Source organism: Lepisma saccharinum, chromosome 12, assembly GCF_977018435.1.
Source record: "Lepisma saccharinum chromosome 12, izLepSacc3.1, whole genome shotgun sequence".
Lineage (NCBI taxonomy): Eukaryota > Metazoa > Arthropoda > Insecta > Zygentoma > Lepismatidae > Lepisma > Lepisma saccharinum.
Window position 1 is genome coordinate 45,772,499 of NC_139240.1, and position 22,662 is coordinate 45,795,160.

The 22,662-nt window shown below is 40.3% G+C and overlaps 1 protein-coding gene across 8 annotated transcripts in view; it reads left to right on the forward strand.

The window, feature by feature from the left end:
• The window catches only part of LOC145996040 (uncharacterized), a 577,368-nt gene that overhangs the window by 101,696 nt on the left and 453,010 nt on the right, over window positions 1–22,662 (forward strand). The gene's annotated exons all lie outside the window — the stretch shown is intronic.

The window sequence follows — 22,662 nt, forward strand, 5'->3', positions numbered from 1 at the left end:
AGTTAACAACAAGTTGCAAACAACATACTTCACCTCCGGCTTGAAAATCGACTTACATCAAGTAACCAAGCTTAGAAGATGTTGAACTTTATCATCCCTTGAGAGGATTGCCAGAGCCTAGTCGAGATCACAACAAACTTCAAAGACACAGGGAACAGGGATTCTGCCTGAATAATGCGATTGAAGTAAACGGATTGCAAACAAATTTTAATACTTACTGGACCATTTTAAAGAAAGTAATGTTCGTAGTTGTTTCTATATGTTACTGTGGCAATAAAAAGTCCCCTGAAAGGAATATGACAACATAACTGAAGAACATGATGAATATACGAGGGTCATTCAATATATGGGTGTGTCTATCGTGGTACCCGAGCATAATGTGACAGTCTTGGGAAACTGATTGCTATTTACGCTGTTCCTTTATTTAAAAGAGGGTCCTAGGATCGTTCCAGGTGGAGCCACATTACCAAGAGGTCCAGATCCCACGTTAAATTGTGTAAACTTCCCGATTAACTTATTCTCTCTCTTCTTCTCTTTCTCTCTCTCTCCTCTTTCGAGGGGAGGCTCTTTCTCTGTCTTTCTCCTCTCTCTCTCCCTCAAATGAGTCCATAAGAAAAGAAAAGCTCTTATTTTTAAAGAAGCGTTGAATGTATTGTATAATATTGTTGGATGCCACCAAAGACCGCATTATTACTACAAAGCACAGAAAAGACGAACAAAATTGGACTACGAAGACGCATATTGCATGCTCATTAATGGATAATTGGCCCAAAATCACTGAAACTGGCAATCACTACTGTATGTCAGGTTTGTCTTTCACAGTAATTTTCCACTGAGTATCTCTTAAATTGTAACGAAAAACTTCATACACACGGTTAATTTGGAATGGGCATACAGTTAAAAGTGCAATCCGATCCTTGAAATGTGGTTATCCAATCCGCAAATCACTGTGCGGCAAGCCTGTAGGACTTGTTCTTGTATTTCGGTTAGGTTACGACGAATTTGTGCTGAACCTCTCTGGAACACTCTGTATATAGGGACGTTTTCTACCGTACGAGCCGGTCAGAACTTCTAATATGAGGTCTCGCTTTAATGTGCTCTGGCATTGGACAGGAGGTACTAAAGTTGGTCAGAACGTCAGGACAAATACAGCCATCAGGGTTTAGCACCAGTGATCGAGTTTGGGGACGTGGGGAGAGGAAAGCGCGCGAATATCCCAGATTCGAGTCGATCCCAGCAAACGGTCAATACGTACCTTTGAACGAATTCGAGTCACGAGAAGACATCTTCTCGTCTATCTTCCATTCGCAGCGAAAACGAGTGACATCTCTCTCTCTCTCCCAAAAGTGCACGCAGAAAAAGGGAGGGGGTGGAGTTGTAACGTTCCTCGTAAAGTTGACAAATTGAGTCGTAACCTCGTTAAGGTCGTAACGTAAAGGAAACCACCTACAAGAACTCGTGATGGTAACCAATTTTCTCTGGCTGGGACATCTTTCATTCTGAGAATATGACTTCTGCAAATTCCAGCATTCGTCTTTAGGTCTACTGCATTTACATACTGTGCAGTCAGCAAATGTAGTTATGCCGACAATATTCATCTCTAGAGCACCAGACCTAGAGCTATCTGCGAGCTACATGGCTATGATATCGTTTGCTGTGATGAAGTGCAGAGTGAGTTTATTGTTTCATCTCGTTTCATACGATTCCAGCTTCGGGTGTAAATACATTATTTCCAAATATTAACTGAGTTGTTCTGTTCAGTGAATCAATGTGGCAAATCACCGGGAATACAGGTAATTTTTGCGTGAGCTTTTCTCCATAGACGTGAAAGATTGCAACTTTTATTAATTCAAATCCCATTGAATTTCTATGTATTTATAAATGCCCCGAGGCAATTTTTGCCGCAATTTAGCTTTTATTTTTATCGAGGAAGGAAAAGAAAACCCGTTTACTTTGTTAGTGTCCTTTGCTGAACAATCCATGTGCAAGAAGATATCTTGAACATATATCGATAATTGCAAGAAGGTATCTTGAAGTTGATTTTGAGTTTCAAATTCTTATACAAATAATTTGTGACCAGTTCCATAAATACCTACACAGAGCATCGATACACATCTATTTTTTTTTGTAAATAGTTCCAGAGCTGTCGTTTATCCATGTTTGTTTTCACTTCGTACAAAAACTTTTCTACACCTTAGTAACATTTTCCCCATACTGAACGTTCATGTAGAGCATGGTTTTCTTGTTTAATGTTTAAAAAATATCCACTTAGACAAAGTTAATATCCATCGTAAGTTTCATATGTCTATCGCTTTTTGTTCAAAAGTTACGTGGGTTAAGAATCTCGGTTGCGTGACGTTTTGGTACACCCTGTAGCTGTGAATTCGGGCACCAGAACCTCTTCAGTCTGCAAAACCTAGTCCAGGGTGTGAAGAGAGGTTGACATTTTCGTGTCTTCACAAAATGCCATCCCTCCCCTTACTTACATTCGCACCAGGTTCCAAAGTTAAGATGGTTAAAACCGATGGCATCTTTAAAGGAACTTACGGTATAAAGGTAAAGCTTTTCCCCGTGCATTGCACCATGCCATGTAGGCACGTATTGCAGATCATGTTTGCTGAGTGCCCTCTGCAGCCTGAGCTTTTAACTATATACGAAGATTTTTAGTTATTAGAGACAGTATAGTTTAAGTTCATGTACAATGAATGAATGATGAGTTTTAAATATTGAGTTGGAAGTTTTAATAAACATATTATACAGGGTGGCCCAAAAAAGGTAACCGAAACAATACAACGGTTCTAAATTTCGGTTACCTTTTTTGGGCCACCCTGTATTTTCTTGTTAAGACACTGTCCTCAAGTTTGTTTAAGTTGCCTATACCCATATTGTGTGACGGGCAAAAACAGCCTTTGTGCTCATGTACCCATTACATTAAAATCAATCAACCAAACAGGCACACTGTTACTTTTTTAACGTAAGCATGTAAAATTCACGGTAAATTGTATCATTGTACAGTCACCGACAATAAAAATGGGACACCTAGATCCTGAAATACTTGCTTCCCTGCAATGCGTTGTGTGTGTTGTCTAAGTGTACAGCGGTGGTAGAAGTTACCATCGATATAATTTGCTATTAAAATCCACTTGTCGCCATGAGTTAGGCAACACACACAACGCATTGCAGGGAAGCGAGTATTTCAGAATCTAGGAGTACCATTTTTATTGTCGGTGATTGTACATTGAGAAATCTACTTGTTGAAAAACAGAAACAAATTAAGGTTTTCATTTGGCTCTCCCTTGTAGAAATCAACTTCATCCAACATCCTCGTCGTCGCGATCAGGCAGAAAAGATTACATAAAGTTGATACGTGCTTCGAAGGAACTGTAACTTCCCGTCACGTAAAACCTCGACTGACGCAAATCTAGAAGATGAACCGAGAACGGAGTTTTTCAGGCAACCTTAAATAAAGGAGGAATGATACATCACTGGCGGATTGCGTGAATCGTTGCGGCGATGGAATGCGACTGAAGGGAAAGCCCTGATAGGTGGAATTGGAATTTGAGAATTTATAGCCGTAGCGGAATTAGAGTTGGAAATGTAGGGACGCCTCTGCTGATAGTCTTCCACCCTCCTTTTCCCTCCTTTCGTATCCCTCGTTTCCAAATGGGAATATAAAAAGGGCAGGCAGTTGAAGCGAAACGACGGTTCCCATAACAGTGTTTGTTAATGGACCGTGACGTGTAAGGAATTGTTGCCGTTTCTTCCTTAGAACTGGGGCATCAAAACTTTTGTTCGACGCCTCTTAAAACCATGCGGTTTCGTTGGGATTCCGTAGAAATTAGAAATACGTGATAATTTTTCCCAGCCGGTTCGCGCTACGAAAATGAAACTTTGTAGACGTGGTTGATGCATATTTATGAATTTTTTTTATTGCTATTCTCTCGTGTGTAAAAATCACTTGCCTCGGGTAGATTTAATGGATATTTTATGCGTCGGAAATTTTTCGTCCGTTTTACTTTGTTTTTCGTATCCTAAGGCGTCATGCTTTTGTGAATTCGGGGTTGTAACACGACCAATTATATTACGGTGGTCTCAGAAATAAAATTCAGTTGTGTTGGCCTTTTCCCCTCTTGCGTGTACGGTATGTACAATATAAAAACACCACTGGCTGGTTGAGCATGTAGAATTTATTATATTTTTTATGGGCCATGGTGTGCGAAAGAGTATGAGCTTTTTCCATATGGTGTCACAGGAGGAAAGTAGTCTGTGCTGTTCTCAGTATTGGGTGTTGTCCACGTTTTAAACCTCCCTTTCATGTTTTAATGCCGAGTGCTCCTCCCTACAGTCGCGTCTGTACTGGCGGTTGAAGAATCTGCGGTTTTCGCACTTGACCACTGAGCGGCGCCACCAATCGCTTGCACCGCTAGATTCTACAGGGTGTCCAAAACGTCACGCAACCGAGTCTTTGAATGTACGTAACTTTTATACAGAAAGCGATAAGAGACATGGAACTTACTTTGTCTAACTAATCTTCAGCATTGATTGAATACCATAGCCAGATGTCGGTGCACACTTAGTTCTGACGACCAGTGTTGCCAGTATACCTTGTAATTTCGAAAAAAATCAAACTTTTTATGAACATGTGATAATTTATACCATAAATCGCATGTAATGCATAAAATGCGTAAAAAATTATCGTTCATTAATTTCATGAATAGTCACACAGCCCATCGATACAAGCAACTCCACAGCTGTCTTTTATCCATGTTAGTTTTTACTTCGTACAAACATTATTTTACACCTTAATAACTCCCCCCCCCCACCGATTATGTTGAGCATGATTTCCATGTTTAATGCTTAAAAAATATCCACATAGATAAAGTTAATGCCCAGTGTAAGGTTCATGTTTCCTTTTTGTACAAAAGTCACGTACATTCAAAATCTTGGTTGCGTGACTTTTCGGACACCTTGCATAGTAGGAATCGTCACTTTATACGAGATGATGATTCCACTAAGTCACTTGTTTGTGCGACATTTGCGCTACTTTACACCCAGATAGGTTAGTCCAAACTGGACGTAAAGTTTAAGTTGGCACACTGTGCAATGTGCCTCCAACGGGGATCGAATTCAGGACATGAAGGCAAATTCCCGCCGAACAGGGAGATTCGGGTAATATTATTTGAAGAAGGTTAAGAGAAATTCTGAAAAATAACGAAATTGCAGAGAATTTTGGACACAGGTTTTCACATAATTTTACATAGTTAATTTCCAGTAGAAAAATTACACAATTAAAAAAATAGACCAAGAAAAATAGATGTTTAACTTGAAAAATTGTAACCAACACAAGAATACAAAAAATATGTGATGATAATCTTCATTATCAATTATCAGTGTCTCAGAATTGATTAATAATAATAATAAACAAGAGATTTAGGATCATAATTTTTCTAAGAAGTGGGAGGAAATTCGACGGAAATGGTATGTTTTACATCTTGTAAAGGAAAATTGTTCTTTCGCGTTGTGGCAACACTGTTTAGGACATTTTGGCTGCAAGGCGTCAGCGACCAGGGAGGCCCTGCCACCCTTTGTGAAGATTCATAAGGTGCAGACCAACTCAACTGTGTGTGAGTAAACAGTGTTTGGTTCAAGATACGAACCCTCTTTAGAGGTACCTAGGAAATGTGTGACTAAACAATTTCTCAGAAAACTGAACTGAACTTCCGCACTGTGTAGGCAAAATAGCATAATTTTTACTTCACGTTTTTTCCCGTGAGCTAGTGTGAAATAAATAGAAGAGCGTTGTTTCCTGCTGCATATGCAACCCAAAGTACACAATGTAAGTTGGGTTGCATATCATCAAGGCAGTTCCCAATCTGTGCCGAATTGACGTAAGGATAATACGTACAGTCATGGAAAGTAGTTCTTGGGCCACGAGACCTACGATATCGTAACATCTTAAAGCCTGTTGTCTATGCAACCCAAATAACAAAATTGTCTCTTGGATTTGCCTGGCAGACCTGGATTCTCGGGAATGATTGAGATTGACAGCAGCAGGAGTCATACCCTCAGGCCCAGCCATAACAAACGACAGCTGGGTGCCGTGAGACTACCAGAAAAAAATTCAGGAATTGGTTTCTTAACAACAGCTATTCGTAAGAAAATGTTCTCTTTTTGATATTAGAGTCATTGTCAAGAAAGTTATCTGAAATGGTGGTTTTCGTCGAATCATCATCGCGCAACACACATGCTGTCAACCCAGAAGTCCTTGAAAAAGATTGGAGTTAAAAGTAACTACTTGACAAATGATAAGACGAATCGATATTCATTAGTCCCAACTTAGAATTTTGTGTAAGACATGGATCATCATGTCCTATCATCCATTTCATAACTTCATTAATCATCCTCATCGCCTTTGTTGACGCCAAGTGCTAGAAAAGCAATATAAAATAAGCAAAATTAAGAAATTAATAAATGACATTTTCAGCGATTTCACGCAGCGACTCAGTTGCATGTAGACAAAGTTTCATTAATTGGGAACCAAGGGCCTCGTTGTGTTTCATTGTCATTTTCCCTCCACTTTGCATGCCGCGATTAACCTGATGTTGATTAATGCACAATCCACAAAGTGCACCAAAGGTATGAATAGGTAAACTATGTGATATTATGCTAATTTAGAATTTAGTAATAAAATGTGAATTTTGGGGGGTTCAGTTAAGTGGCTGCACATCCATTACGTAATCGCGATATCATCAAATTGTACGAAGCGTGTCTACTCCTACGTAAAGTGTCAGTCCCCGTCATAGGCGTGCGCAGACTCTCTGATTAGGGGGGATAGCCTTGATGATAGTTCAGGCCGGAAAATAATAACGTAATTTCATCTCACTTGTTTAAATTTTATTGCATTGATGGGTGTGTTTATATATACACCCCTCCCCCGCCCCACACACACATATAAATACATACATACATATATATATACAACACACACACACACACACACATATATATATACTTATATACCAACAGTAAAAATCATATAAATTGTCTCTCAAATGTGCGCGTTCCTTTTCCTCCAAACAATTGTTCATGCACTTAAGAGAAAACCTTTTAGCAGCAGTACTTCTCTCCTCGGTAATTTAAAATGCATTACAGAAAACAAATTGCGAGCGAAGCGACCAATAAATTTTCAGATCTAAATATTTGCAAAATGAAAACAATGTCGATTTAATATGGGGAAAAAATTCATGGAGCGCCATATTATTCTATTTTACATTTTTTTTTCATTTAGATCGTTTGGCGTCCAGGGTTAACTCCCGTCGACCCCTAGCTACGGCTCTGAACTTGACTAGACTGCAAAAAAAGCACACATTGCGAGCGAAGCGAGCAAGAACATTTTACAAAAGGTATTTATATTTGTATAAAATTTGAAATCAAGGGGGCAATTGCAGCTCTGTCCCCCCCCCCCCCCCGCAGGTGCTCTTGGCAGTCTGGAAGAAAATAATGCAAGAAAGACGTGAAAACAAAATCCATCTTGAGTATCCTTTTGTCCGGCTACTCTTAGATTCTGCTACTCTTGCTTTGCTTTACTTCCATGTTTGCCCCTAAAATTGATTCCCGTTCAAGGTTGTGGGGGCTGTGGTTTCGCCACTGCACCCCCTTCCCCCGTAGTTGCTTTGAACTTTCATCGGCTTGAAAATACTTAATTTTCTTTAAGAGTATAATATAGTTTAATAACGGCGATAGGATTCATCTATCCTAAATTTCTAGGTGAAAATATAATAATATAGGGGCATAGATGTCTGGAAGGGGGCAAGGATTGACACATCTTTCCCTTAGAAAACGAATGTCAACCAAAAAGTACGTTTTCACATGTATAATTTGATTTCAGTCATAATAATTTACATTAATTATTATAATGAGGATGCAGGAATGCGATAATGCAACACAATTATCGGGGTAATATGCCCCATGAAAAAATACCTTGCTTGTCTCTTCGTGGAAAAAATCTGCAGACGTCCATGATTAGGGGGGCATTTGCTCTCCCCCTGGGCCCCCTGGGCGCACGCATATGATCCCCGTGATGGAAAATGTAGCGCAAAGCCAGGGCTTTAAGATCAAATTTGTTTTGTTATTGTTTTTATTAGTAATTACCTCAGTTTTCTTCCTCAGAAGTTAAATTATTCATGACGACGATTTATGATTACATTAAAGACATGAATGAACATACACAATGGACCCATTTTGGTCGGAAGTCAACTCGGAACCTTGTTCGGCAAGAAATACAAATATCCATAAGGCATGAGTATTTCATTGGAGATGTTCCTCTACTTCCGTCATTTTATCACTAATATATTTCTTTAATATACAATAATAAATCACAACTACCTAAAAATAAATATTATTTTGCATTTTCGCGTGCATATGTTTTTTTTACGGTTAGATTGTGAACTGGTACCTGTTTATTTAGATTGTTCTTTATGTTTCGTGTGTAGTTAAAGATAGGAAAAATGCTTGAGGAACGATTAGGGCTATAAGAATTCCGTCCGTGACGGAGTGGTTAGCACAGTGCGCTACGATGTCCGATGTCCTGGGTTCGAATCCCGTCGTGCGTATGGGTGTTCTTTGTGAGTGCCCCTTCATCAATTGCATCATATCACTCATCCTCGTCGTCGCGATTAGCAAGAGGTGAAAGAAAAACGACGCTAAATAAGAAAATAAAAAGACTTATAAGAATCATTCTTATTTCCGGACGTGTCCTACATTTTATAGTTGTGTCTGGCCTCCGGAAGGAATTTGAAAGAAATCTCAAATGCCTTATACGTATTTTGGGCATCACGTAACTTCAAATTAGATGGAGAAACAGAAAAACTGAGGCGAGTCTAAGATAATGTGGTTCCTTGGAGAAGTATGCTTAAATCAAAGAGTGTGCATGGTTGCTACTGGATGTTCGGAAAAGCTCAGAAATTACTTCACGATTTTCTAGATCCGGAAAAGTCCGGATATATGTATAAAAATGCTTACTTTGTGAAGTTTTATCGATATAAGTGTCGGTAATTTGTTCGAAGTAACAAGTAATTACTCTCCTTATTGGAGAAATAAGGCACACAATTCTGTTTTTTCCCAGTGTATAGTAGTTTTTTTACATATTAATAAACAAGAACTTCCAGACTTTGTTTACGAAATTGTGAATTTTTTCCTTCCCGAATTCATGGATTGTTTTCTCTTCCTGGCCCCACATCGACGAAAAACGTTCTGTCTTACATACACAAGTTGAAATCACATACAGCCGTGCTATTAATTAGCAGTTGAGGAATTTTGAACTCAACCGTTCACTTCAACATTAATTTTTGAACTGAAGATGTCATACTCTTGTTATATGCTAAGATGTCCTAGTAAATACGTTCGTGTCCAACATTTTGAGACAATTTGTCTTACTCTCCGCTGAAGAGCGATCTGATAGCCCTATGCGTGATGAGAACAGTTTTTACTCAATTTCTGATATAATTCATTCCAGCATTTCCTTCAACTTCTAAAGGGTCCCGGGTTCGAATTCCGGTCGGGCTTGGTTGTTTGTGAATGTCCATTCATCAATTTCATCATTTCATCACTCATCCCCATCTTCGCAAATTAGCCAAGAGGCACAAAACGCGAAGTAAAATAAACTAAATCAATCAATCAATCAATCAACCTTCAACTTCTATTACCTTGTTATTGCCTCCAATGCTTACACAACTTTTCCTTCGTGCTCGACCTTTGGGTTCAGAAAAGTTTACAACACCCCCATCTCCCACGTGTAAATAGCAGGAGGCAACAACACACTGGAAGACCATAATGTATACAACTTGTTTACTACATATTTTACGAAAATATTAGAATGATAGCTTGATATAACTGTGGATTGGAACGAACGAAATAAAATACCTGTTTTATACGCACACTGGAAAGAGGGAAGGCCAGCTGTGAGTCACTCTGGCAGTGAAGGTCATTGATCGAAGCAGTTGGTGCTTGCTTCCTACAAGCAGACGCCTTATCTTTCCTCAAGGAAATACGGAAATCTTCGTTACTTTTTTTCGCCAGACTAATGGTGAACATTTACAGGAACGTAAGGAGTAGTATCGTATTCTATTGGAATTAGATTTCGTGGTGTTTGAAAGATATCATAACAATATGTGAATCTCTTTTGTGACCTACACTGAACTTATTTTAAAGTTTCATTGACACGTGAAAGCGGAAATTCAGAGATCCTTCTTCCTTACGATTTCTAAACAACCGAAGAGTGTGGTGAACGTGAAACTACTTATTGTTACTTATACTTACAGCAATGATATGTATTATACAAATGGTCTCTAATCAAAAACCCTATTACATCACAGGAAGTGATATTTAAAACAATTCTACCACGTATCCAACGTAACCAATATTCAGATTGATTCCAAGCTTCTGTTTGGGTTATTTTGTGTCGCATTTTTACCTCTTGCGATAATCGCGACGATGAAGATGATGGGTAATGATACGAATGCAATGCTACATCTAAGCCTCAACAGGTTTCAAAAATGGATCCTCTGGCTTTGTATAGAGTTACGGTGATTTTTATTTTTATTTTCATTTGCTATTTTAAGTCCACGTTATGCACCCAGAGGTTAATCGAGACTGCATCTACAGTTTAAAGTGGGATCCTAACCACTGTGTCTCCACCGGGTATCGAACCGGGGAATCCTTGATTACAAGGCGACTCCTCTACTACAGCGCCATCGGGAAGGATGAGAGAGAGAGAGAGAGAGAGAGAGAGTTACGGTGACTACGATAATGAAGAATTGAAAGTAGCAGAACGACTAAGCTATTCGTTTGTCAAAATTGGGATTGTTAATGAATGTTATGAATGTCAGTTCAAATTGAAAAAAAATAAACTAAAAAATTTCCAGAGTGCCGTTACAAATCGTTAATTTTTCTCTCTCCACACATTGCTTTGCTACTATGTAGACATTTGCATGCTAAGATGTAGAAAGTGCTGCATATTCAGTGTGTGGAATTGAGATTTATTTCTGAGAATGGAGTGAGTAGTGGGAAAAGGATCACCTCACATGTTTGGATTATAACCCCCTCCCCCCCCCTACACACACGCACACAAAATATATCGGCTGTTGTTCTTATAAGGAAATATAACATGTATGAATTGTGTCAAGAAATATTGGAGCCTATTCACATCCCTACGGAACTTGAAAGAAAGCCCACGTAGAGATTGGGAAGTTTTGTTCCGACAAAATCGGGATGTATAGTAAATTAATAAGCAAAGTCCTACCTTGTGCTTTGCACCAAGCCATGAAGGCGTATAGGGGGTGTGGAGTTAGTGGAGTTGGGGCCCAACGCTTTCTTCATCAGGCCGAAGGTGGGAATGATGTGATCAGCACCACGCTCCTGGCCGCCTTACCCCCCCCCTTCCCCAGAGTTTCCTCCAGGTACCCACTTTATACGACGCTGGGTGGGCACCGAAGCAGCTTGAACAGGTGGACAAAATTCCGATTATCACCCGTCGGGGATCGAACCCAGATCTCTCGCATGGTAATAAAACGCCCTAACGACTGTGCTACTGCGGCACATACAGTAATTAAGGCAAGAATTGTTTTAGCGTCTCGTTCAACGTTTTTAGGGGAATCATTTTCGGAGATATAACGTGTAGCTCTTGTCGGTTCTGCGACCTGGCTTGAGAAAAGGCGAATTTCTGAAGAACAACATTCCACCTGACAAGTCACGTGACTTTCCTACATTTCCTGTGCCTGTTGGCTTTTGCATGAAAGACGAGTTGCTCTTGAGACAGACAGAATCACCCGATCACCTAATGGTGCAATGTGTGTTGCCTACCCTTCCGGCATTATTTAAAGTCTTATGGGGAAGAACTTTTTTCCACCACTGTACACACAAGATAGCCCAAATCATTACTAGTATTTACTCTTATACGTGAATAGATGTATTTTTATTTTAAATTCTGTTGAGACGATAAGTGATTTAATTTCATTACGATATGTTTAGAACGAAGTAGCAGAGAAAATGATTTTTGACATGTTCCAATCTAGATGCGACGATCTGCTGAAACACACTGAATGTTCCCAAAATCGGTTTCACACTATATCTTTCGCCACTGTTTTTGGAGGTTTCGAACGGAGTAGGATGCAGTACGCTATTGCGGAATGCAAACGGAAAGTATATAATTATTCAAATTGGATGGTTTGTTTAAGTCCACTTTATGCTCCGAGGTACTGGACCTACAGTTTGAAATTGGATCCGAACCACTCTGCAAAGTTCCTCCACTGAGAACCGAACCAAGGATCCCTTGCTTCCAAGGCTATGCCATCAACGAGGCTTGCAAATTCAATATTAAGACAGGAAAGCATACAATGATTCTTTTCACTATTATGGTATTGTGAGTGATATTTATGTGGTGTGCAATACAAGATAACTCGTACGTTTATTATTAATGCTTTTGTAATGAGCAGTAGTTGTGTTAATATTAATTGTGGAGTCCTGCTGATGGCTGATATAGTCTAATCCAAGTGGACTCTAGGTCAACTAATCTGAAGAGTCATTTCAGGAAGACGCGGGACTGTTACCTTTTTAAAGACTACTGTACTTCAATTGTCTGTCAGTCGACCTCCGTGGCGAAGTGTTTAGCACAGCGCGCTACGAAACCAGGTGTCCGGGGTTCGAATACCGGAACGAGCATGGGTGTTCTTATTGAGCGTCCCATCATCAATTTCATCATATCACTCATCCTCAGCCGCGGTGGGGTACTCGGTAGGGCGTTTGACTGCAACGTGGAAAACCCGGAATGGGTGATCTAAGGTCTGAATTTTCCTACCTTGTTTCAGCATGAAGCGGCTCTGGGGTTCACCCAGCCTCAAATCAATGGGTACCTGGGGAGTAAAGGCGGCAGGAGCGTGCTGCTGATCTCCAAAGTGGCAGAGATCCCGAATGTGTGGGACCATACCTTCCACATCCCCTAAACGTGCCTTCATAGCACGCTGCTGGACCTCCCCAATGGCGTAATGGTAACGTCGTTGCCTTGTAATAAAGGGGCCTTGGGTTAGATACCCGGTGGATTCACAAGTGGTTCGGATTCCACTTTAAACTGTAGGTCCAGTTCCGATTAGGCTTCCTGTGCATAAAGTGTACTTCAAACCAAAGCTCATAGCACGCTGCTGTATTCACGGAGAACTTTGCGTTTTATCACTGATTCTCATCGTTGCGTTTAGCCAAAAGAGGCGGAAAAGCGACGAGAGATAAAAAAAATCAAGGCAATGATTGTCTGTCGATTTCACCTTCACATCCCCCTACGAACCTTAAGGCACGGTGCAATTTTCAGGGAACAACTCGTCTATTATGCTACTGTTATCCCTTCTTTTATTTCTTAAAATATTACATGTTCTGGGGGGTAATAAAGAAAGTATATTGTAGCTGTCCACGTTCTATTACCGTAGAGAAATAGCACGGCAACCAACCATACCTAATACATACATCACTTAGCAAATTCGCGGTAATACTTTTTGACACGAGGTCGCATACTCGTTTATTACCATTTCTTGTACAGGATTCGGAGGTCGTAAACATTGTTTAAACTGCAGTTTACAACTTCCAGCGTCCATTCCGTCGTGATGAAGATTTGTGATTTGGGATCGTGTTCCAGCTCTGGAATCTCTGACACGATCTACCGTTTTGACCCTGGCACCCGTGATTCACAGTCCACTGGGCTGGCGAGGTTCCACGCCGTTTCGTGCTGGGTCTCATAATTATCTCCCGTGTCCAGTACGAAGGCGCCAGACGAGTCGAATCTCGCAGCTTGTTAGGAATCTAATAGTTCTCTCCCCCTGCTTTCCATACGTAGTATATCGCGCAGGGCGTCTCTATTAGCAGCTGGTCTCCTGTTATGGTCGGAAGTCATTTAAGGGTTGAAATCCCTGAAACGGTAAAGTATGCGAGGTATTCTCGTACAGTGAGTATTACCGTGCAAATTGTCAATCACTATGTTCGTGCACTTTATTTGACCCAATAAGAGCTTCAAGAATTAAAAGAAAACTGAAAACAAGCTGTTGACAACTTCTGCACCGGCATACATAAAAATCCATCGCTCAAAACCACACAGAATGTAAGAGAAAAATTGATGAAAATAGTCATAGACAATTTGCCGAGCAATGCTAGTGGATCCCATGGTACCTAATACGTAGGGACATTGAATTTTTGCGATGCGCGAAATCGCGAAATGTAAAAAAAAAGATGCAATTTTGAACATTCTGCACGTACCTACACCCCCAATGATGAAATATGCATGAATTTTATTCGCGAAGTAATGCGAAATGTGTGCTTTTCCACGAAATGAACGCTTTTTCGCGAAATAACCGTGAAATATCATCACGCAAAAACCGGCAATCGAGGTTGTGCGCGCAAACTGTCGATTTGTAACGAAACGTTTGCCTCAAGTTTCCTACCACTTGCAGCTGAAGAACTGTTTATCTTCGATCACATCAGGAAGACGCTACAAATTGGGATTTCCAATACACATAATCTCAGTTCGAAAACTTCGCTCCCTGTCAAGCTGCATTCCTTTCTTCCCCCGAATATGCAATTTAGAAATGAAGTGATTTTGTGTTGATGTTTTCTTTTTGGTTGGACAGCTAAGTACTTGTGTATGTGTACAGTATATAAAAATGAAGTAGTTTATAAATTTATAGCTCTTTTGTATGTTGTTTCCTCTCATGATGAAAAAGTGTGTGCCAATTTTTTTTTTTCCACCGCTTGTATATACCGCTGATCTAACATTTTATTTACCGCTCTCCTCAGTTTTTATTTACCATAAATTTGTCTCCCTACTAATACGATATTCAAAATTTATTTGATTTCGTTCCAGGTGGGGCCACATTTTATTGTACTGATCTCACTTTTTAACTGCAGGTCTAGTCAAAAAAAGAGGTTCCACTAACTTTTTCAGAATTCTTACTGAAAGAATGAATGATTTGCTTTGTTTTACTGGCTAATCGTAACTGGTGTCCGTGGCGGAGTGGTTAGCACAGCTCGCTACGACGCCAGTGGTCCCGTGTTTGAATCCCGAAATGGGTGTTCTTTGTGAGTGTCCCTTCATCAATTTCACCATATCATCACTCATCCTCTTCGTCGCGATTAGTCAAAAGTGGCAGAAAATCGATGCCAGATAACAAAAATCAAATCAAGCAGTACACCCTGTACTCCATTGTTGAAGCTTAACGAGGCTCTGGTGTCTTGACTCTCAGTCAGTAATACTCTGTGGGACATGTGTGCTGTCAATGTGTTTGTGTGATTGGCGTGTCATCAATTTTATCTTATCACCATCCATCATCATCTTCGCGATTAGGCAAAGTGGCAGAAGAGCGAAGTAAAATAAAACAAATCAGTCAATAAAGAAAGCTACCTTAATGACCGTTGAGTTGTCGACCCATTACCTCGCCACCGAAGGTCCCAGGTGAAAATCCAGGGCCGAAAACGGATGTTTGACACTTTTACGAGTACCTTTTCGTTAGTTTCATGTAATAATCACTCGTAGTAGTTAACTTAAACTGACAAAGTGAAATCCCTTTTAGTTATTTTTTTTGTTAAAAGAAAGCAGCAACTACAAACGTCAAGTTAATTTGTATCAGGAGGAGAATTGTTATTATTTAATCAGAATGCCTTTTGTTTTCCAAATCGCAAGTTATTTTCTAAATTTTCGTGGCCACAAGCTAAATCATTTTCCTTTTTTGCATTAATTTCATATTGCACAGATTTATTATCAAAATGCATCTTTGTAATTATGCTGCTCTTCTCTTCCATTTGCTAATACAGCAACTGCGAGCGAAATATATAAATTAAAGACGCAGCATACTGTGCCAAATTCAGCACCAGTGTCTTTAATGTACTGAACGACAAAATAGAAGAGGAAGAGAAAAACAGAATCGCTCTCATTTTTCTTGCATTGTTGGGAAGTTAATGCAGCATGGCGTGATCAATAATAACCAGCGACGTAGGAGAAAGGGCATTAATTATCCTTATGGAGTCCTGTAGTCAAGAAGTCGTTAATATCAACCACAAAGTTTTGTCTGTGTGGGGGTGCATCTGTTTTTCCATCCCCTCTCCTTTGCCTCCCTTCTAATTCCAAGAGTCTGATCCAACCGTTTGGCTAATAGAGGTTAGGTAAGAGCCAAATAGTTTGCATAACTGCTTGGGAAGGTATTATTTGCCTCTGTCTGGTCCTCCTCCTCTCTCTCTCTCTCGCTTATATATAATTTGAATATCACATTTACCAGTGATTTATCCAACCCCTTGAAATTTGGCGCTAAGTTTACTACTGAACCTCGCTACGACGCCAAGGGTCCCGGGTTCGAATTTCGGCCTAGGCATGGGTGTTCTTTGTGTCTCTTAACCAGTTGCATCACCTCCACGACTAGCCAAAAAAATGTCAGAAAAGAATTAAAATAACCAAAATGAAACACGCAAGCAAGCAAACAGGGATGAATTATTATATGAAGGTACACTCTTTATACAGAACTAGATGCACTTTGTTCGTCTTTTGTCTATTTCACTTCGTTTTTCTACCTCCTTGATGATGAGCGCTAATTGCCAATGGGTGATTCCATAATTAGAGACAACTTTTCGCTTAGGAAAATATTTATTGAATATCGAAAAGTTATGATTTTTTATTTTTTGATACTATATGTGTAATATTTTCTATATAGGCAGCATAGCTGAATTTTCACTAATAACTTTTTATTTAATCGTTGAAAATGTCATGGTCCATGTTAATGACATTTTGTTTACGCTAAGGAATAGTCGTCGTGTCCATGATAATGTCAAACCAGTCATCTTCGATTATTCTCTTTAGGGAGTGGGGTTGAATAACCCCGGATTTGGGCTTCTGATTTTAAAACATTTAACAAGTAAAGTCTAATTATATTTTTAGTCTGCTGAATTGTAATTAGTCCATGCTAATGACAACAAATTGATATACTACCTTGGTTTCAGAAGAACAGTATTTGTAATCCAATCAGTCAAACAAGATTCTTTCAAAGCACATAGTCACTCACTGTAGCTTGAAATAGTGTTACCATATGTACTATTACTCTAAGCAAAAAGAATATCCAAAAATGAAATTAAAATTTGCAATGTTCGTCGTATAGGATCTAGACGGAAAAGTTTATTCGCATCGCATTCCTTTGTCTTTTCATGGTGGTATGAATTACTGTACTTAGCTTATACAAAAGCTATTTTTACTTCATAAATAAAAAGTAACGTTTATGGGAAAATATGCACTTAAACTGTAACATCCCATGCCAGGCACGTCCATGCTAATGACAAATTACATATACAGGGTGTACCAGAAGTTATAGCGCAAACTGAAACGGTGAAAAGTACACGATAGTAGAAGCAGTATACATGGGGTCGCAAACGAACCGTTTGCGAGATAATTGCGAATGTATGGTTACGATCCGCCACTGACTTGTTTGTACACATCGTACGCTTGTCTGACGTTTCTTTGTTTAAAACTGCCGAAAGGGGGCGTTGTAAACTAACTATACGACCTATACAGGACGGAAGGCATAACAGACAGGTCGCTTGTAAAGTGACAACATAATTGTTTTATCTCTTTTTCTGAACATTTTTTATTATAATTTGTGTGTCATAAAGGGCTTAACTGGCTGTCCCAGTTAAAAGTAGTCCGGCTGAAAGACATTTGTCAATGAGGAAAATGACTGCTACATCGTCATTAGTCCACAAGCTTAGTAACTACTATTGTTACAGAGCTGAGACTTAAAATTGTTCCCTAATCGTAGAATCACTCCAATGTGTTGACGCGCTCATAGCTTTAAAAATCATTCAATCCATCCTTTGAACTACCAGTGTATCTTGATAGATATTTAGACGAGCACGAATCATAACCAGCTGGGGCAAACAGTTTCATCTATTTATTTTTCGTTAGACCAACGTTTTTTTGACAGCGAATCGCAATATTTCACGGACGCCAGCTTAGCGCGTATGATTTGGCCACGCACCAAGTTCCATAAGTTATTTGATATTCACGGGAGATTTCATCGAATAAATGGCAGACATTTGTATGGCAGCGCCTCCCTGCCAAAGTTAAGTATGGCGTAAAACTTCTCCATGCGGGAACGGGCTCCTTTGTGCCTGTGCGTTCCGTGAGATATATTGCGTCGCAACGCATCTACGCGTCCGTCCTCCAATACATTTTGAATGAGCAGCCAATGTACTTCCGTGTATCCACGTGGCACCTAATAGGGTAGGGCTTTCTCCTCTTGGCGAAGTGACGACAATCTCTTTTTACGACAGGTGCTTTTTTATCTTAGTGGAGGATGCTTGGATTTTTCCCTTTAGCTTTGTACGGGCTGGGGTTTTCGCTTAGGGTAAGGGCTAACGCTCTTGTCTTTGTCGCCCAAGTTTTAGGGTTGTAATGTCAACTGGAGGCCTATCATATCTGGATGATGTAGATCTTATAACAAGGAACGCAGTCGAGCTAACAGAAAGCTACAAAATTTTACAAGAGGAAGCTTCTGAATGGGTCACCGTTCCAAACACTACATCTGTAGTAAACAAAAATTCAAGCAACTCGACGAATAACAACCTTCCAAGAAGCGGAAAATATAAGATCTCTTAGCTGCGACAGTGGCATAGAAGACACTTAATAGCATCAAAGAAGAATCTAGTCCAGTTTTCCATTTTTGAAAGACTCCATTGGGATTTATTGATTATATCTTGACTATGGACATTCATGCATGTGTCAGTTTTGATAAATTTGACATGGACGAAAAATAGCGGAATGTCTCTACCGATTTCTAGCTAATTCAGTTCATAATTGTATGTTTCAGTGAAAGTGTCATGGTCATTTTCTACATTGAGTGTAAGTGCTTTGCGCCAAGCTCTCTCCCACGTTCAACACCCTGGACCACACAACAAAGGTTAGTTTCTGTGGGATTGTGTGTTGTATTCAGTATTTCTCTTAGACTGATCCATCTCGTATCAAGGACGTAACGATTTGATTTTATTTTTATTTAACGTTCTGACACTTTGGCTAGTCGCGACGATGAGGATGAAATTGATGATAGGGCACTCGCAAGGAACACATTTGCTCAGGCCGGGATTCGAAACCGGGACCCCTGGTGTCGTGACGCGCTATGGTAACCACTGCGCCACGGATGTAATGATTTTGTATGTCTTTTCCTATGGAGTTCATATGCTTGAGATTCGTTACTGTAAAGATATTAGTTTATTTAATTGCTGACGCTAATTGGTTTAGTTGTGGTTAAAGGGCTCATCTTGCTGTTTTAGGAAAATTGTGCAAATAGCCTGAGTGTTGACACTGGAGGCCTTTCCAAATACACAGTAAAACGTAACACTCATTATCATTTTTTTTACTGTATCTTCTGGAGACTGATTTGGAATAGTTTTAGGACATTACTGTGCAGTAAGGTATTCAAAAGCACTCAAGAATTGCTTGGTTTGTCACATTTTGATCAGGACTATAGGGAGGATGATCAGTACATTTTCGCAATTTTTTCTTGAGTTAAAGCGGTCTGCCGGCAAGCGTTCAAGCGTATTCTGCACGCGTTTATGTCCACTCTCAAACTTTTTATGCCACCCAAACACTTTGAGTTTTCGATTATGTGTTTCAGTATCGAACTGCAAAATTTCATTGGGCTTTTGCGCCTTCGTTGGCGGGAAATTTAATTAATACGTCGTCCAATTCAGACCAGCACTGCTTGCTCACTCGTCGTTCTCGCTGCTGACTGAATGTTCCAGAGGTAAACTGAGCTGTTAGAACCAGTCTCCGACCTCGGATTGGTCCTAAGTGAATACGTTTGCTTGTGAAGTTGTACGAAAGAAATTCCTGTTTATAGTTGACTGACTCCGTAAAACAATACCGTCATTGGTGAAACATTTATGACCACATTGTAGAGTGTGGCCTGCAAAATTATTTGTGAATTGTAGCGATGGCCAAATTCGGATAAAAATCTATCCGGGTGTACAATATTTGGATATTCGGATATACAAATTCTTTGGATATGTGGAACATCCAGATATCCGAATGTGTGCATTATCCGGAGAATTTAACCTTTTTACGGGCTCTCCGCACATTCTTTTATTAGTTTGGTTTGAGTTTTGGTTTCATTTACTTTAAGCACAAGAAGACTAATCGGGACTGGACCTACAGTTGAAAGTGGGATACGAACCACTTGTGCTCCCAGCGGGTATCGAATCTGGGACTCCTTGATTACAAGGTGACGATGTCTTTTCTTCGTTATGTTCGTATTTCTACGGTACAGATTCTCTACAAATGCTACAGCTAATCTGTCCGTTGATCAGTTTTACGAATTCTCAGCATATATATATATTTAAATTTTTTTGGCCCAGAACAGGTCTCTGCATTACAAAAGTTTTCCACCGTTCCAAACAAACGTAAGAGATACACAGTTTAGAATATAAAATCCTCAGGTTGGTGTCCCAATCCTTGGATAACAAATTCTTTGATTGTAGAATACCAGAATAACTTACTGAACTTGAAAAAGTAAATAGCTATCTGCGTATACGGATTATATGAATACTCGGGTATCAGGATTTGTCTGATATCCGAATACCCGCACTATCCAAATATCCGGATTATCCGTTGCATCCGAAACTAGTATTGGATCCGGATTTTGTGACCATCGTTTGTAAATAGTTGGAAAATCAGGAGTAGTCGGGGAATTCAGTTGCTTTAACAATAAGGCTATTGCCACCTTGCGTCAAAATCATCTTTTAGCTCCAATTTTGCGCAAGACGTTAGATCTTCCTGAGTCCCGTTCGTTATAACGATTAGCAAACTCTGCGATTAATCTCTGGGAAAACGTCGTTTTGTTCTGTGCTGACGGTAGAGTCGACCTTTAGACTTCTCCGGAGACGGTTTTTGCCTCTGCTTCCTCCTTCGTGAGAGGGGGAGAAAAGCAGACTTCTTTTTTCTCTCGCGATGAGATGAATAGACCGCCATTTCTCAGCTCCGTCGCTAATCGTACTGGGAGACCCGACAACGGGAGGGGAATCAGCAGAAAGAGATGGGAAAGTTTCACCGAGCAAATGGATGAAGTATTTTCGCCACATTAACCACATCCATAACGGCTGTCGTCCCTCGCTGCTCCCCCTCGAACTCCGTGTGCTATCAGTGATAATTGGCCCACCGTGTGAAAAGGCAGCTAGTATCGTACGGAGGTGATGGTGCAGATAATGGGGAGGTTAAGTCTCCAGTGGACATATTAGCGTGTCGTCTGCAGGTTGGGTGAGATTCAGCATCGGCCTGCTTGAAAGATACTGGTCGACTCTTCGAGGACGGGTGATGCGCTACTAGGAGGATATCGCTGATAGCTGCGTGGTTATCGGTGACGGGAGCCATTCAGTACTTCTGCTTTATCTATTTGGGTTCAGCGCGTATCAATCTTCTGAATTTTTCCCAGAATATTGTACAACGTGTTCCAGAAGTGTCTTTTGCTTTTCAGTCAATAATAACTCCGAAACGGTTGCAAAGTTTCGGACTGCATGTATGTGTATGCATGAAAGTATACGTGCAGTTTATGTGTAAGTCCACCTCCGAATAAACATATCCCATCGTTACTTACACGACAACCTCAACTGGCAAACCTCTTTCTCAAATCTTAATCTTAGCGTCAGCCACAACAGCTCTCTCTCCGGTCCTATAGATCACGAGTAAAACCATACGAATACCCTAAATTCTTTCACGGCTTTGTGCCAAAGCTATCACGTAGTAGCCAAGGGATCCGTGTTCGCTTCCAGAGCAGGGACGTTTCATTGCTTGAGGTCACACTGAGATGCAAGTCCTGTTCCGGTTAGCCTACATGTGCACAAAATGCGTTACGTTGCTAGTTTTTTATCACGGAAAAGAAAAAAAAAACACCTACCATCCCTTCTACATTAGCAGCCTACTCTGAGTCCACTTCAGACGTGGAAAAAACCAAGACGTTGGATGAAATACGAGGGGCGTCCAAAAATTGTTTCTTTTAGCCATAAAATGAAACAAGAACATCAGTAGTAATTGACATTCATTGCATTTTTTAGTTGTAATGACTACTCTTCGATACATTCACGACCGTTGTTCAGGCTGTTGTCGTACCGTGACCGTGGTACTAAATTGTGTATGTCCGTATCATACGTATCTGCCGCCAGAGACTGGAACCGCCTGTACCACACCGTCGCTGTCAAAATTTTGTTCTGCCAGAAGCCGCCTCAGCTGAAGAAATAGAAGGAAGTCGCTGGACGCGAGATCTGGTCTGTACGGAAGACCGCGTACCCTCTGCTGTGTGAGGTTGTACGTTATCGTGCAAGAACACGATGCCTTCGCTCAGCTTTCCACGTCCAGCCTGTCCTTGCGGTAAAACTAGATGAGGACATCTCGTTGTCGGCGAGATACTGTGTGAAAACTGCCATATTTCTCCTAGCACTGATCTACGACTACTGCATTTACAGCGCTGAGAATACACTAGATTACAGGCACACCACAAATCTTCCTGTCTGTCAAATATTAGCGCCGCGTACGGACGCCAATCGAAACGTACTTTCTGAACACCCATATGTTTCCTTTCAGTCAGCGCTAAATATAGTTTTCAC